The 13,217-nt window shown below is 43.5% G+C and overlaps 1 protein-coding gene and 1 pseudogene across 1 annotated transcript in view; one reads left to right on the top strand and one right to left on the bottom strand.

The window, feature by feature from the left end:
* Positions 1-13,217, top strand: part of Schip1 (schwannomin interacting protein 1) — a 609,573-nt gene that overhangs the window by 389,739 nt on the left and 206,617 nt on the right. The gene's annotated exons all lie outside the window — the stretch shown is intronic.
* LOC110290667 (thioredoxin-like protein 4A pseudogene) lies at positions 10,859-11,051 on the bottom strand (annotated as a pseudogene).

The raw sequence follows: 13,217 nt of genomic DNA, 5'->3' as shown, positions 1-13,217 counted from the left end.
GTGTTGAGACTTGAACACCATGCCAGGATTTGTGTTCACAAAAAGCCTTTCCCTGCAGACAAAGCCGGCTCTCTCCACCGATATCTCCAGCTTCATCCTGCCATGCATTCTTGCACAATCTATTAATAATGCTTATACTCAGTTAGCCATTCAGTCTTACAGAGGCATGAGTGAGTGCAGAAGGACCTGGTGAAGCCTCAGGATACCTTCCCAAGTGAATATGGAAGACTCTAGATTTCTCTGAGCCCTGACCACTTACACTACTTATCCCCATTGATTTGTTTTGACAGTTCCTTAGGTCCCCACTTCTTATGGTCCAGGTATCTTCTGTTTATACTTAGCATCCATGCCTCTTGGCATGAATCTTTCTTCTCTTCTTCCCCTGTTCAAATCATTGTGCTCCATAAACCATCCCCAACAGAAAAGATTTTTAGTGTGATTACTGACCTGAAGTTAGAATTCTCTATGTCAAATATAATGTAATTTTGTTTAATCTCAAGTTTTAGGCTAACTTCTGAGCCAGGTTGGTGCATGGAGCATGGCGTCCCTGTCCAATGTCTTCTACTAGTTAGACTTTAACTGTTTCTCCTTCAAATGATCGCTCAAGTTTTTGACTTACTCCAATGAGCCATCATTCATGTGGCTTTTATGGGACTGGAATTATAATTTAGAAAACACTTCCAAAGGAGTTGGAGAGTTGTCTCAGTGGTTAAGAGCACTATCTACACTTCCCAATGATCTAGGTGTGGTTACCAGCAACCACACAGAAGCTCACAACCATCAGCAACTCAAATCCCAGAAGCTCTCTATACCCTCTTCTGGACAACTCAAGCAGCAGGAACACATGTGGTACACAGATATACATTCAGATAAAACACTTACACACAATGAATAAATAAAACATTTAAAGAAATAACTTCAAAACCAATGACATCCTGGGAAGGACAGTGATGAGAGCCAAGAGTCAGAAATACAAGGGCTGATTTTAAGCTGATCCCATTTTCCCAGCTGGCCCCCACACACACTTTCCAGGGAGCCAATTACACAGAAATAGAGCACTTGGTACCAAAAGGAATTGTATGACCACATAAACTAATTGGTTGACTAGGTGACAATTATTCACAACAATCTCCCTTTGGCAGCTGGAGTTTAGACAGATATACTCTATAGCTGCGACTAATTAGATCCTCAGGTGTCACCAAAACCTGGTTGCACGGAGAACTACAGAAATGAACTTGGAAGGTCATCGCCGATGTTCACCAGCATTTCTTCTTCACGGCCAGCTTTACTGTGTGGCAAGGCTGCTGGCATAGCATTTCTCAAGAGGTTTTACAGACGATTAAGTGCACGAGTGTATGGTAAGAGCAGAGCACAGTCATTGAGACTGGGCAAGCACTCAATAATATTAGTTGTTATCTTCTCCTTTATTCTGAAATGACAACCAGAGTAGAGCAGATGTCTCTGCTGCTGGGCAAGACAGCGTGTTCACGTGAGTACTACTGCTTGATGTTACTTTACTTCTCAGTGGACGAAGGCCAGCTTGGAAGGCCTGCAGGCTCAGCTTGCAGTCTGGATCAGACACTTGTCCCGTGAGCAGTGATTCTTAACTAGTGGCCTCCCCCTCCAAATCAGGTACAACTTGCAAGGTCCGGAGACATTTCTCTTTGTCACAATTAGTTTGAGTCTACTGGCATCAAGAACATAGAGATCATCCCATAATGTAGAGTTTAGCCCCGCAGCCTCTATCATGTGCATCACATTGAGAGGATCCATTCTGTGAAACCCAAGGGAGGCAAGGCAGTGATGCCGGTGCTGATAGAAGGGTGGCGATGTTAGAGCTTCCCATGCCACAGGCTTCAGTCATGAGCAGAGAAGGGAGACACGTAGGCTTTTTTTTTTTTTTTTTTTTTTTTGCCTCTTGGAAAATAACTTGATCATAAAGGCTTCATTCTTACGACTTTGACCCTTCTCAAGTTGTCCACAGCAAACATTGAAAACAGATTCTATTCTCCTAGTTACTCAGTGATCGAGACACCATCTTTCTGCCTTAATTGAGGTGCAGCTTTCACGGGGAACAGTATATGTCTGAGCGTATGTATTTGGACACAAGAGGATACAAGTGTCTCAGCAGGTTGAGGACAGTAGTACCACACCAAAACACGGGATGCTCTATTACACCTCAGCACCCCCAAACCAAATTCAACTTATCGCTTTATCCTACCACCTAATCCTCACACTTCCGACTTCCCAATCCTGCTCTACACTGCTCCTCAGACATGTGGAGATCAGAATTACTTGGTATATGGTTGTAGTTATCAAAATCTGTCACTAACCCTGATTTGACAAGTTCTCATGGGGCACTTCTGTATAGCCCCAGGAGATGAAATTGTCCTCTGAAAGCTTAGTGAAACCCTTCCTCCCTAATAGAAATAAGACATGTCTTTTAAAATGCAGAGATCTACTTGCTGCTTGTCACAGGGTAAAGGCAAGGAAAATGATTATATATGTATGTTATCCCCCACCAAGAAGTGGCTTAATGTAAAAGACTCCATGTGGAGGTTTCATTTGACTTTCATTCATTGAGTGTGCTGGCACATGCCTTTAATCCCATGACTTAAGAGACAGAGGCAGGAGGATCTCTGTAAGTCTGAAGCCAGCCTCATCTACATAGTGAGTTCCAGAACATTCAGGGTTGTAGAGAAAGAGACAAAAAAATTAAATAAATACATCTTACATACTTTCCATATTCAGAAACTATTGTGTGCCTAAAGACACAGCAATGAAGAAGCCACTATCCCTGTTCTCAGGACCTTCCATGTGCATCTCTCTCCTCCTGATGCCTTTTCTACATACCACCTGGGAGTCTGAGATTAGTTTCTCAGTCATTTCCAGGGAGTCATTCAACCTACCTAAAACAGCCTTTCTATGTCTGATGAGAATGCTTTCTTTGTCTATCAAAGTCAGTTCCAAATCTAAACCATCAGCAGATTCTACCCCAAGTAATGTATGCTCTATACTTGTGGCAAATCCACTCTCTTTTCCCAATCCATTCCCTTTCTAAGTACACATATATAATTTACAAACTCCTGTAAGGCAGGACCACTTATGCTATGACCTAGTATGGGGTATAATCTCAATCTGAAGAGAGACACTAAGCTAAGTTGCTTTCACTGGGTGGAGAAAGTCCAGGAAGCAGGTCCAGTAACAGAAATCCCCTAAGAGGAACTCACTGCCCATGTCTGTGCCTGACACATCCAGCAGGGATCTAGCCCAAAGCTTGAAAATAAATGGTTTTTGAAAATTCAAGTCCAAATATTTGATGCTTACTCTGTAATAGACTTGACCACACAAGGTAGGGCCTGAATCTGGTCTTTTAGGTATGGATTCAAGCACCCAGCAAGCACTGAGACCACCTAACCCTAGGGAAAAAAAAACTGGATTTGAATTGAGAATAGGAGAAAGGAGGAAGCATAGATCATTTAAGCAAATCCACTGATCAGTACATGAGAAAAGTAGCAAGAAGAAAACAATCCAGAAGAGTAGGCCACTTTCTATTATGGTGTGGATCTAGAGCACTTGGTTTGATGGAACAGGCCTCTTGAGCATATCGGCTTAGCTCTAACTGGCAATGATTTATGAAGTAAGAACAGGTACAAAAAAGATAGCAAGGAACCCTACCAATGCAGCAGGACCTGCAGAACCCAAGCTGGGCACACCTTTGTTCCAACATCAGGAAGAGAGAAGAGGAAGATGCTATTGGCAGTCATGCATCAGACCAGAGGAGCCGAGAACCAAGCCCAGGACATGAACTTCTGCTCTGACGGTCAGTCTGAAGCAGGGCTTCAGACAGAGGTGAAGTAGGCCTAGAAAAGTGGCTGTTGTGTTTTTAGAGAAACAGGGGCAGAAGTATTGAGCTTCTACTCTGACACAGTTAGGTATCTCCTGGCAAAGACTGGGAGACTCAAGATTGCAGGGCAAACTTCTTTCTATTTTACAAAATCCCATGTTTGCTGTGGCTAACAATAAGAGGAAGACAAAGGCATACATAAATAATACACTCTTCGGGTGAACAAAAGCACAGCTGTGCATATATGCCAGTTCATCCCAAAACACTAGCAACACTGCCAGTGTGCCATCCCCAAAGGAAACAATGAGCAAATGAGCTCACGTGTGAATCAAATTGTGCTTGTTCTTTGCTTCTCGAACTCTTATCGTACCCAGGAGACACAGAGTGTGTTACCACACAATCTTTCTGGATTACTCTACCAAGAGCCAGGAATCAGTTCTCTAGGCCTTCATGAATGGGTTTGGACACCATAATGTTGGACAAGGCAGGATGTTTTCTCAGCTCTGGTGAAGACAATTCAGGAAGAACCCTGGCTTCACTTGGTAGTCAGTACATTTACCGTCACTAATGTTCTCCCTGGGACACCAGAGAAAAAGAAAGTCCTTCCTACCCAGCAATAATACCCTGTACACAGAGCCTTGGAGGCTGCCCTTCTGTGCTCCTGGCAGAAAATTTGTAGTCATGGCTAGGCAAAGAACAGTGTTCTGTCATTTATGATGAAATTGAGATTTTCCTTTGGCCATGGAAGGTTCTAGGAAAGTTTTTCTTCTATAGTTCTTCCTCTGAAAAATATTCTTTCTAAGAAGTATATTCTTCCTATGTTCCCTCTGTCTGTATCAGGGTTCAGGGGCATTCATTTGCCCTTTATTAGATTATGCTACATATAAATAGGCCTGCTCTGCTCATGTCATGAAATAACTTTTAATCATAGCTAAATACTATTTACCAAGTTAAACTCATCGAGTACTTCAGAAACGTCTAGTTCATTGTTAGAATAGATGTTGGAGCAATTGCCAATGTGAGGTTATTTCTCTTAACATAGACTATTGTCAGATTGGCCTGAGCAGAGAAACAGTCTCTTCTGATCTCTTCAAACAAACAGTGAACATTTCTCTGAAATGCCAAGTCTTCGGGTGGAAGTCCCTGTCGCAGTTAGAATTCCCTATGGTCAACTTTGACTGGATTTAGAAACACCTAAAAGACAAGTTGTGGAAACTTACTCAGATGTGTCTATGAGTAAGTTTCCACACCGGTTTATGTGCGGAGAGGGTGAGACATACTTCTGACTGCAGGCAGGACGGTCATGTGGGCTGAATCAACAGCCAGCTCTTTCATTTTCTAACTGTAGATGCAATGTGAGCAGCTGCTTCATACTTTTCCTACCATGTCTCCATGACAGACTGCACCCTCAAACTGCAAATCCAAACCATCCATTCCTCCTCCACATGTTGAGTATTTGCCACAGCCATGAGAAGTACACTGTGGGGATAAACAGACATGTTGTCATTACTTCTAGATGTAGGCTGAGTCTCCAAAGTCAAGTACAAGCCCCCTCCCCATTGGAGAGATCCATCTCTAGCCACACTCCAAGCTGCATGCTCCCCTGTGTATCAAGGAGTCTTATGTACCTATATCCCCTGGCTGCCCTTCTAGGTAATGACCCATGCATTCGGACCCTAGGATTCTCTATTCAAATGACCCTAGCCAGCATTCCTAGCTCACAAAGGCCCTTCCCCAGTAGCTTTCCCCAGGGGCAGACACTGCCACTAGTACACACTCAGAAACCTAAGGAGGAACCTAGACAGAACTTGCACATACAGTAAGAAATTGAGGGTATCCACAGGTATGTTCACCAGGCCCCAAGATGTGGAAGTGAGGAGAGAAAGGAGCAGTATACAAGATGAGTGGAGCTAGATCTTCCTACCAGCAGCACCATACTCTGTAGGAATTCCAAGGAGGGTTAGAATTCTAATTCTGAGCCTAACCTCCCAGGTTTTTTTATGTACTAGAATATATTTGTTAGGGTAAATTGTTTGTGTATCTCAGGCTAGTTGCAAACTCACTATGTAGCTGAGGATGAGCTAGAATTCTTGACCCTCCTGCCTCAACCTCCCAGAAGTTTATTTGTTAACATTTAATAGATGGCCTAATTGACAAGTTCTAACCCATTCTCTAGGCATTCTAACCCATTCTAAGCCTGTTCCCTGTCCTGGGTCTCCTCAGTGTTAGAGAAATGGGACAGCCAGGGGCATCTGCTCTGCTGCACTGTGGGCATGCCTCCAGCCATCTCTTCCAAGCACAGGGTTCCTACTGCCCCATCTGTCGCTGCCTAAAGCCAGCTTTGAGTGGACCTTTCCAGATGGATTTCTTCCTCTTTATTTAACAAAGCCATCAGAGCTCTAGGAAATGGGTTGAGGAACATGTTGAATCTTATCAGTCTTTGATGTATATCTCATCTCTTTGAGCATGTGGCTTGCATATGCTATTCCATAGTACCCAGAGTTTTGGCTTCAAAATGGCATCCCTACATAAGCCTGAACTCTCTTAAATTGTCCTTGGCTCCCTCTTGACACAAAACTCTGTTACCAAGTCCTATTTCCACACTGAAGATAATTTTTCCAAGTAAAAGAAAAGCAATCTACAGAGTCTGATTTACACTAAAGTGTGGACAATTGGCAATCACCCTCTTCATTTCAAGTACAATTTACTATTTCACAGAGTTCTGATTGGCCAGGCAAGGTGTTTCATGCTCGCATTCCCAACAGTTGGGAGACTGAGGTTGGGAGTCACAAGTTCAAGGGCAGCCTAAAATATATAATTAGACTCTGTCTCAAAAAAAAAGCTTTGATTAAATAAAGTGAATAAATTCAGAAGATGGTAGCTATTATACATATATATTGGGAGCAAGATGGGAAGAAATTTTTACTATAATGGTAAAACATTTTACATTATTGATATTAATAAAATATAGTTACAATTTAATTATGTTTAAGACCAACATAGTAAAATATCCCAATAAAAGAATGCAAGCTAATTATAAATTTCACTGGTTACTTATTGAACCAAGAATGGGAGCTGACAAAACACAGGAGAGACTTGCACGGTAGTCTGCTGCCCAAAAGATGCTACTGACGAGCTACTTCCTCTAATCCCCAAGTTAATTTTCAGAGTACAAGTTCAGGAAGTTGTAATTAAATTTACATCACAACTCTTTCTATTCTTCAAGCCTATAGGGAGGTGATTATAACCCCAGAGAATTATTTTTAAACTTAGAGGAGATAGTTTATTGGCAAATATATATTATGAAGAGGGAAGGAACCCCTAATGGGACTTCTAATACATCCAATACCTTTTCAAAGACCGAAGTGGATGGAAGAAGAGAATTGATTTCGTCTTCCCTACACAACAGGAGTGCTGTCCAGATCTGAAGACCATAGCCTGTGTGAGCATGAGCTTGCTCTGGCTTTGAAAGGAAGAGCAGGCAAGATGCAAATGCTGTGACTCCACGTGGTCCTTATTTGTCCTCAGTAACGAAGGCTGTGTCTAGGAAGTTGGAGGTGAAAAAACAAATTTTTGCCTCACCTCATTCTCTCTCTCTCTCTCTCTCTCTCTCTCTCTCTCTCTATCTCTCTCTCTCTCTCTGTCTGTCTCTTTCTGTGTCTCTCTGTCTCTCTCAGCGCACGCGAGTGCGCACATACACACACATACACACCATGTATCCTTGATTTTTTGAGTCATGTATAGGCTTTACCCACTAATTTCAGAGACATATCAGAAGAATGTTTTGAGGAGCTCCATCTGACTTCACCTCTCCCTGCATCACACCCAGTACACTTGCACACTTGCGACTTTGGGCCTTTGCACCTGCCATTTCCTTTCCGAGGAGAGCTCCACCTGAAGCCCCCCTTTCACTCACCCATTTTCCTGCAGGCTATCAAATTCCACCTTTTCCAGGAGCTCTGTTGTGTGAATCTTCTCCCTTCTTTGCTTTATTTTCTCCTTAGCACTCGAAACACAGGAGCACATTGTGAGTTTCTCCTTTAACCAGTTTCTTAGACAGCTCCCCATTAGAGTGTAAACTCTGCGTGGCTTTTAGCAAACCTGCAATAATGCTCTTAGAAAAGCCACTTAGCAAACACTTTGCATGAACACGATTTTTAGAGTCACTTACTACAATAACTAGCGTCCTTTGGGGTTTCCCACAGAACCTCATGAACAGCAAGATCCAAGGAACTGCATCTGCCATTGTCTTCTGAACACTCAGACTAAAATACAGATTTTAAAGTGTCATTTCACTACCCCACCCGGAGATCCATCCCATAATCAGCCACCAAACCCAGAAACTATTGTATAAGGCCAGAAAGATTTTGCTGTAGGGACCCTGGTATAGTCTTGTATGAGGCTATGCCAGTGCCTGGAAAATACAGAAGTGGATGCTCACAGTCATCTATAAGATGGAACACAGGGCCCCCAATGGAGGAGCTAGAGAAAATACCCAAGAGCTGAAGGGGTCTGCAACCCTATAGGTGGAACAACAATATGAACTAACCAGTACCCCCAGAGCTTGTTTCTCTAGCTGCATATGTAGCAGAAGATGGCCTAGTCGGCCATCACTGGGAAGAGAGGCCCCTTGATATTGCAAACTTTATATGCCCCAGTATAGGGGAATGCCAGGGCCAAGAAGCAGGAGTGGGTGGGTAGGGGAGCAGGGTGGAGGGAGGGTATAGGGAACTTTCGGGATAGCATTTGAAATGTATATAAAGAAAATATCTAATAATAAATAAATAGTCATTTCTATGTAATATCAACAAGACCAAAAATCGCATGTTTCGGATAGCAACCACTAGAATTGTGGGCATGCGAACCACTTATGCTCAGGTTACCTGCGAGAAAGTAGCCAAGTCCTGAGCCCATCAGAGAACAGGCCACAACAGGTAGTCTGCTACAGAGCTGACAGTGATTAGTGGACTGGACTTGGAGGAGAGGAGGGAGAATAAAGAGCTAATGCCCTCTTACCTGCTTTCCTGGCCTGCTTGCTTCTCCAGCAGGCTTACCTGGCGGCTTGGGAATGCCTGCAGGAGTTGGGGGCTGGGACGATGGAATGAGTGTGGAGGAAGTTTGGCAGAGAATGTCTGCGTGATCTTCTGGAGATAGAGCAGAGGAAGCAGAGAGGAAGGGGGCAGGGGGCTTGCAGGTGGCCTGCTACAGAGCTGGGCTAAGTTTGGAGGCTGATAGGTTTGGAGGGTGGAAGGGAGATGGGAAGATCTTCGGTTAGCCTACCTGCTTCCCTGGCCCGAGTGGCCAGCAGCTTCCCAGGGGATTCTTGCTGAGTTGGGATCTAGGATAAAGGGATGAGTGTGGGGGAGGGGAGGCTGGAGGAGAACAGTCTGTGATCTGCTGGAGATGAGGGTGGGTCAGCAGCAGCAGCAGCAGCAGGTAATCTATTACACAGCTGGGGAGGAAAGTTGGGTGGGGGTGGGGGTTTGGAAAAGAGGAGGGAGGAGGGAAAAACTGTACTTAGCCTACCTGCTTCTCTGGCTGATGTGGACTATAGGTTCCCAGAGAAGGAGAAAATCCATTTTAATGAAAAGAAAAGGGCGATCAAATTCTCTGGTGGCATTTCTGTACTTACTTTATTATGAGGCTAATAACATAAGTACCAGAATTATTTTTTAACAGACTTGGTGAGTTCGTCCTTTTTTCCTTTTATATATTTTTAGTTTTTCAGGTTAGAGATTCTAATTGAATTTCTACTTGTCCTCTGCTTAAGATCTACAAATTCTGCTTGTGTAGGAGTCTGATACCCATTACCTTCTCCCACTGGGAAAGGGAGACATCCCTCTTCCAAAAGAGAGAGGGCAGGGCATGAGCAGTTGTCAGAGAAGGCAAGAGTCATTAACTTCCACCTGACAGGAGTGGAGGATGTGGGCTAACCCAGTGTCACTGACTTCTTCAAGAGTAAAGACATACCTGTGTATAGCTGCAGGATATACACAATCCATGCAGAGCAACTTCTCCCAGCATGCAAGATAGCATGGGAGCAGCCCAGGAAGGCACCACCACAGCAGGTCCTCAAGAGTCCTTGGTGCCTGTACAGCAGGTTCTGTGTGCATGTGAACTTCATAATCACAGTATGGTATATGGAAGGTTTCTGCTAAGTCTTGAAATGAGAAGCCCTTCGGTTCACCGTGAGATGACCTCTGAGCCCATATTGCAGAGCACAGCCAGGGTTCAGAAGAAAAACTGTGGCTAAAATACAAGGGCCTGTAATGCTCAATCAAGTGGCAGAATCCAAGCCCTGAGCCAACTTGGATATCAGGGCTCTCTTTTGCTGCTGGTGCCATTGTCTCTGGCCAGGTTCTCCAGAAAATGGACTCTTCAGAACCAAGATGTGTGCTGTCCTGGATCTCCTTGTTTTCTCTGGAACCCAGAACCACAAATCTGCCTTCTTCAGCACCCACCGCTGTCACAGTTCATCCCCTATCTTGAGAGCACTCGCTTCATAGTGTATGCATCTTCTCCATCTGCATAGTGCTTGGGCTCCACCTCACTAACTTGGAAGTTGAGGGTGTTAGAGTAAAGGTGCAAGACTGCTTGGATGCTCTTTCTGACATGCAGAAGTACAGACTTAGTGCTGAAAGTCTCCATCACCAGTGAGACCTGGTCCATCATCTGTACCAGGCTGAGGCACCGGTGGGAGCCCTCGAGGAACATCTTCAGGATTCTCTTTCATTTTGGCCACCAATCTCCCAGCCCGTCATCCTCAGCGACGCAGGAGATCTGGGAAAAGAGAGGCTATGATAGGCATAGTAGTTCATCTGGTAGTTCTGAGGAGGTGAGGAGGCTGCCATATTCGTTGCATGCTCATCAGGTAGGTCATCTGGCCAAGCACAGCATGTGTTCCTATCGGCGGCAGACAGAAGCCTGTCAGACTGCAGAGAAAGGATGTCCCAGAGGACACCAGACACCAACACAGTTCTCTTTCAAACAGCTGGGATATCTAAACAGGGCTCACACAAGATGAGGAAGATCTCCCACTGTCTTCCATTTCTTTTTGATGATACTGTACAGAACTTCGTCCATCTTTGTACAGATGAGATCCCACGAGTGTCAAAAGCTAATGACGACCAAGCAAGCCCTCCTTCGATACGATGACCCAGTCTACCTGCCAGCTGTCATTCAGATGTGGGAGCACATGAGACATCGTGAGTGGCCCTACGCTGCTGGCCACTGCGCGCTGCCTCATGTGGATCCACAAGCCTCATGTGGATCCACAAGCCCGTTTCACAAACAAACATCCGTTTTCAGATCATGCCTATTTTCATGTAGCTACAATTAGAGTGTAGATAATAATTTTGAATTTTAGTTTTTTCCCCTTTTTCGTCTTTAATGATTCCCTAGAAACATTACGCACATTATCTCAGTATTTTTTAAACTCACTGTGTTTGTTCCTGAATAACAACTATAAGTTACTTGCAGTTCACGGAAAGTTGCCCTTCTCCTCTGCTGGCTTCTCATCTCTTCCTTTCAATGGTTAGGGGTTGCACATTGACAAAAATATTCCAGTTTCACTGGCATAACTTAGCATTATCCCAATGCCATCCCACAGTCCTCTTCTCTGGACACTTTAGCAAGTGAACTCTACCGGGACAGGGGACAGGTCAGAGGGAACCTGTTAACATGCTCATCTTCCTCTTGGATTCTGGTCTTGGGAATGTAGCTCAGCTAGTAGCAGTGTTTGCCCAGGGTGTGCCAGGCTTCATCTCCAGCACCACACAGATGAGATAGAAGAGATGGAGACAACGTCCTAGGTTAGCATAAGATATGTGAGACCCTGTCTCTAAGTAAATCAAATGTATTGTTGTTTCCTCAGTTCAGCTAAAAGCAAAGGCCTTCTTAGAAAGTAAACTTTGAAGAAATAAATTAACTGGAGAGCATGGTTCAAAGGCTAGCCCACGGAAAGCACTCAATAAAAAATTAGTTTCTTCCCTTATCCTTTCCATGTGGAAAATAGCAAGCGTCTAAAAAATCTTCTCCGGTTAAGTAACAGCTACTGGAAAGGCCGGCTTATTGGCTGGCTCCTGTGGGAGGCGGGGCCTTGGAACAGGGAAACTGGCTTTGTGGCTGTGGCTGCTCCTCCAGGTGCGGCTGCTCACTTACATTATGCCGCTTCCAGTGAGATTGCAATGATGTTAGAGAGCTGTAAGTTTAAAGGGTGGATGACAAATTCAAAATGGAGGGTGTTAGTGCAGGTGCTGAATCTTTGAGAACTCTGAATCTTAGAGGAAAATGGAGTTTGGTGCATAATTTTGAATGACAGGACCCCAAACACCATAATTCTGAATGTTAAAACCAAAAAAGAACAAAATCCCCAAAATATAATTATAGAAAAAATATAGCTTTACATTTTTATTTTTTTTTAGTGTGTGTGTGTGTGTGTGTGTGTGTAGTATTGCTTATGTGCATTATGTGTATGCGTGTTTGCATGGCATGTTCACAGGTACATGCAGGTATGTGTGTGTGTCTGTGTGTGTGTGTGTGTCTGTGTGTGTGTGTGTGTGTGTGTGTGTGTGTGTGTAGGCCAGAGGTAGGTGTCTGGCACAGACCTCTGTACCAGCCTTTTACATTGGTGCTAGAGATCCAAACTCAGGTCATGAAGCCTATGCCACAGGCACTTGGTGAACAGAACCGTCTCCCTAGCCCCTCTTTGTTTACAATTTTTAAGTTTACTTTTAACATATGAGTAAAATGACAGAAAGAATTTATTGACATATGCATTCACAAACAGACATATACTCATATACAAAATATATATATTAAAAATGGACGAAAATGCTATCATTATGTAAAGAATGTGGCTTTTTAAATTACTTTAATTTTTCTAATAAAGTGTTGATTTTTTTGCTATTGTTTTGTACTAAGGCAAACAGGACAGTATGTGTGAAGGGGTTAGGGAGCAGAATTATATAGTTGGTTAGTCATAGTCACAACTATACTATGTATAATCAAAAAAAATGCATTAACCCTGTCCCTATGATTACCTTTTATATCTCCCTTATATGGCACTTTTCCTTAAGGAGAATTACATCAAAGCCACAAAAATCTTGAAAGAACTTCAGAGTCAGGGTTTGAACAATTAAAATTTTAATTATCTAGGACTAAGATTTTTCTAAAAGTATCTGAGGGGTTCTTCTCTTTCAAGATCTCACCTTTCAGGATTTGGACTTTTTAGGATTAAATCTGCCTAAAGGAAACTATGTCCTTTTTCTAGAAATTCTTTGGACATATTATCATAAGCATGACTGGAATCAACCCATGACCTGAGCTAACTAGACAGAGGATGGCATCTCAGCCTGATGTGGTGGTTTAA

Source organism: Mus caroli, unplaced genomic scaffold, assembly GCF_978045245.1.
Source record: "Mus caroli unplaced genomic scaffold, Mus_caroli_1 scaffold_3, whole genome shotgun sequence".
In the NCBI taxonomy this organism is placed as follows: domain Eukaryota; kingdom Metazoa; phylum Chordata; class Mammalia; order Rodentia; family Muridae; genus Mus; species Mus caroli.
The sequence above is the reverse complement of the archived record's forward strand: the minus strand, read 5'-3'. Positions and strand labels throughout refer to the sequence as shown.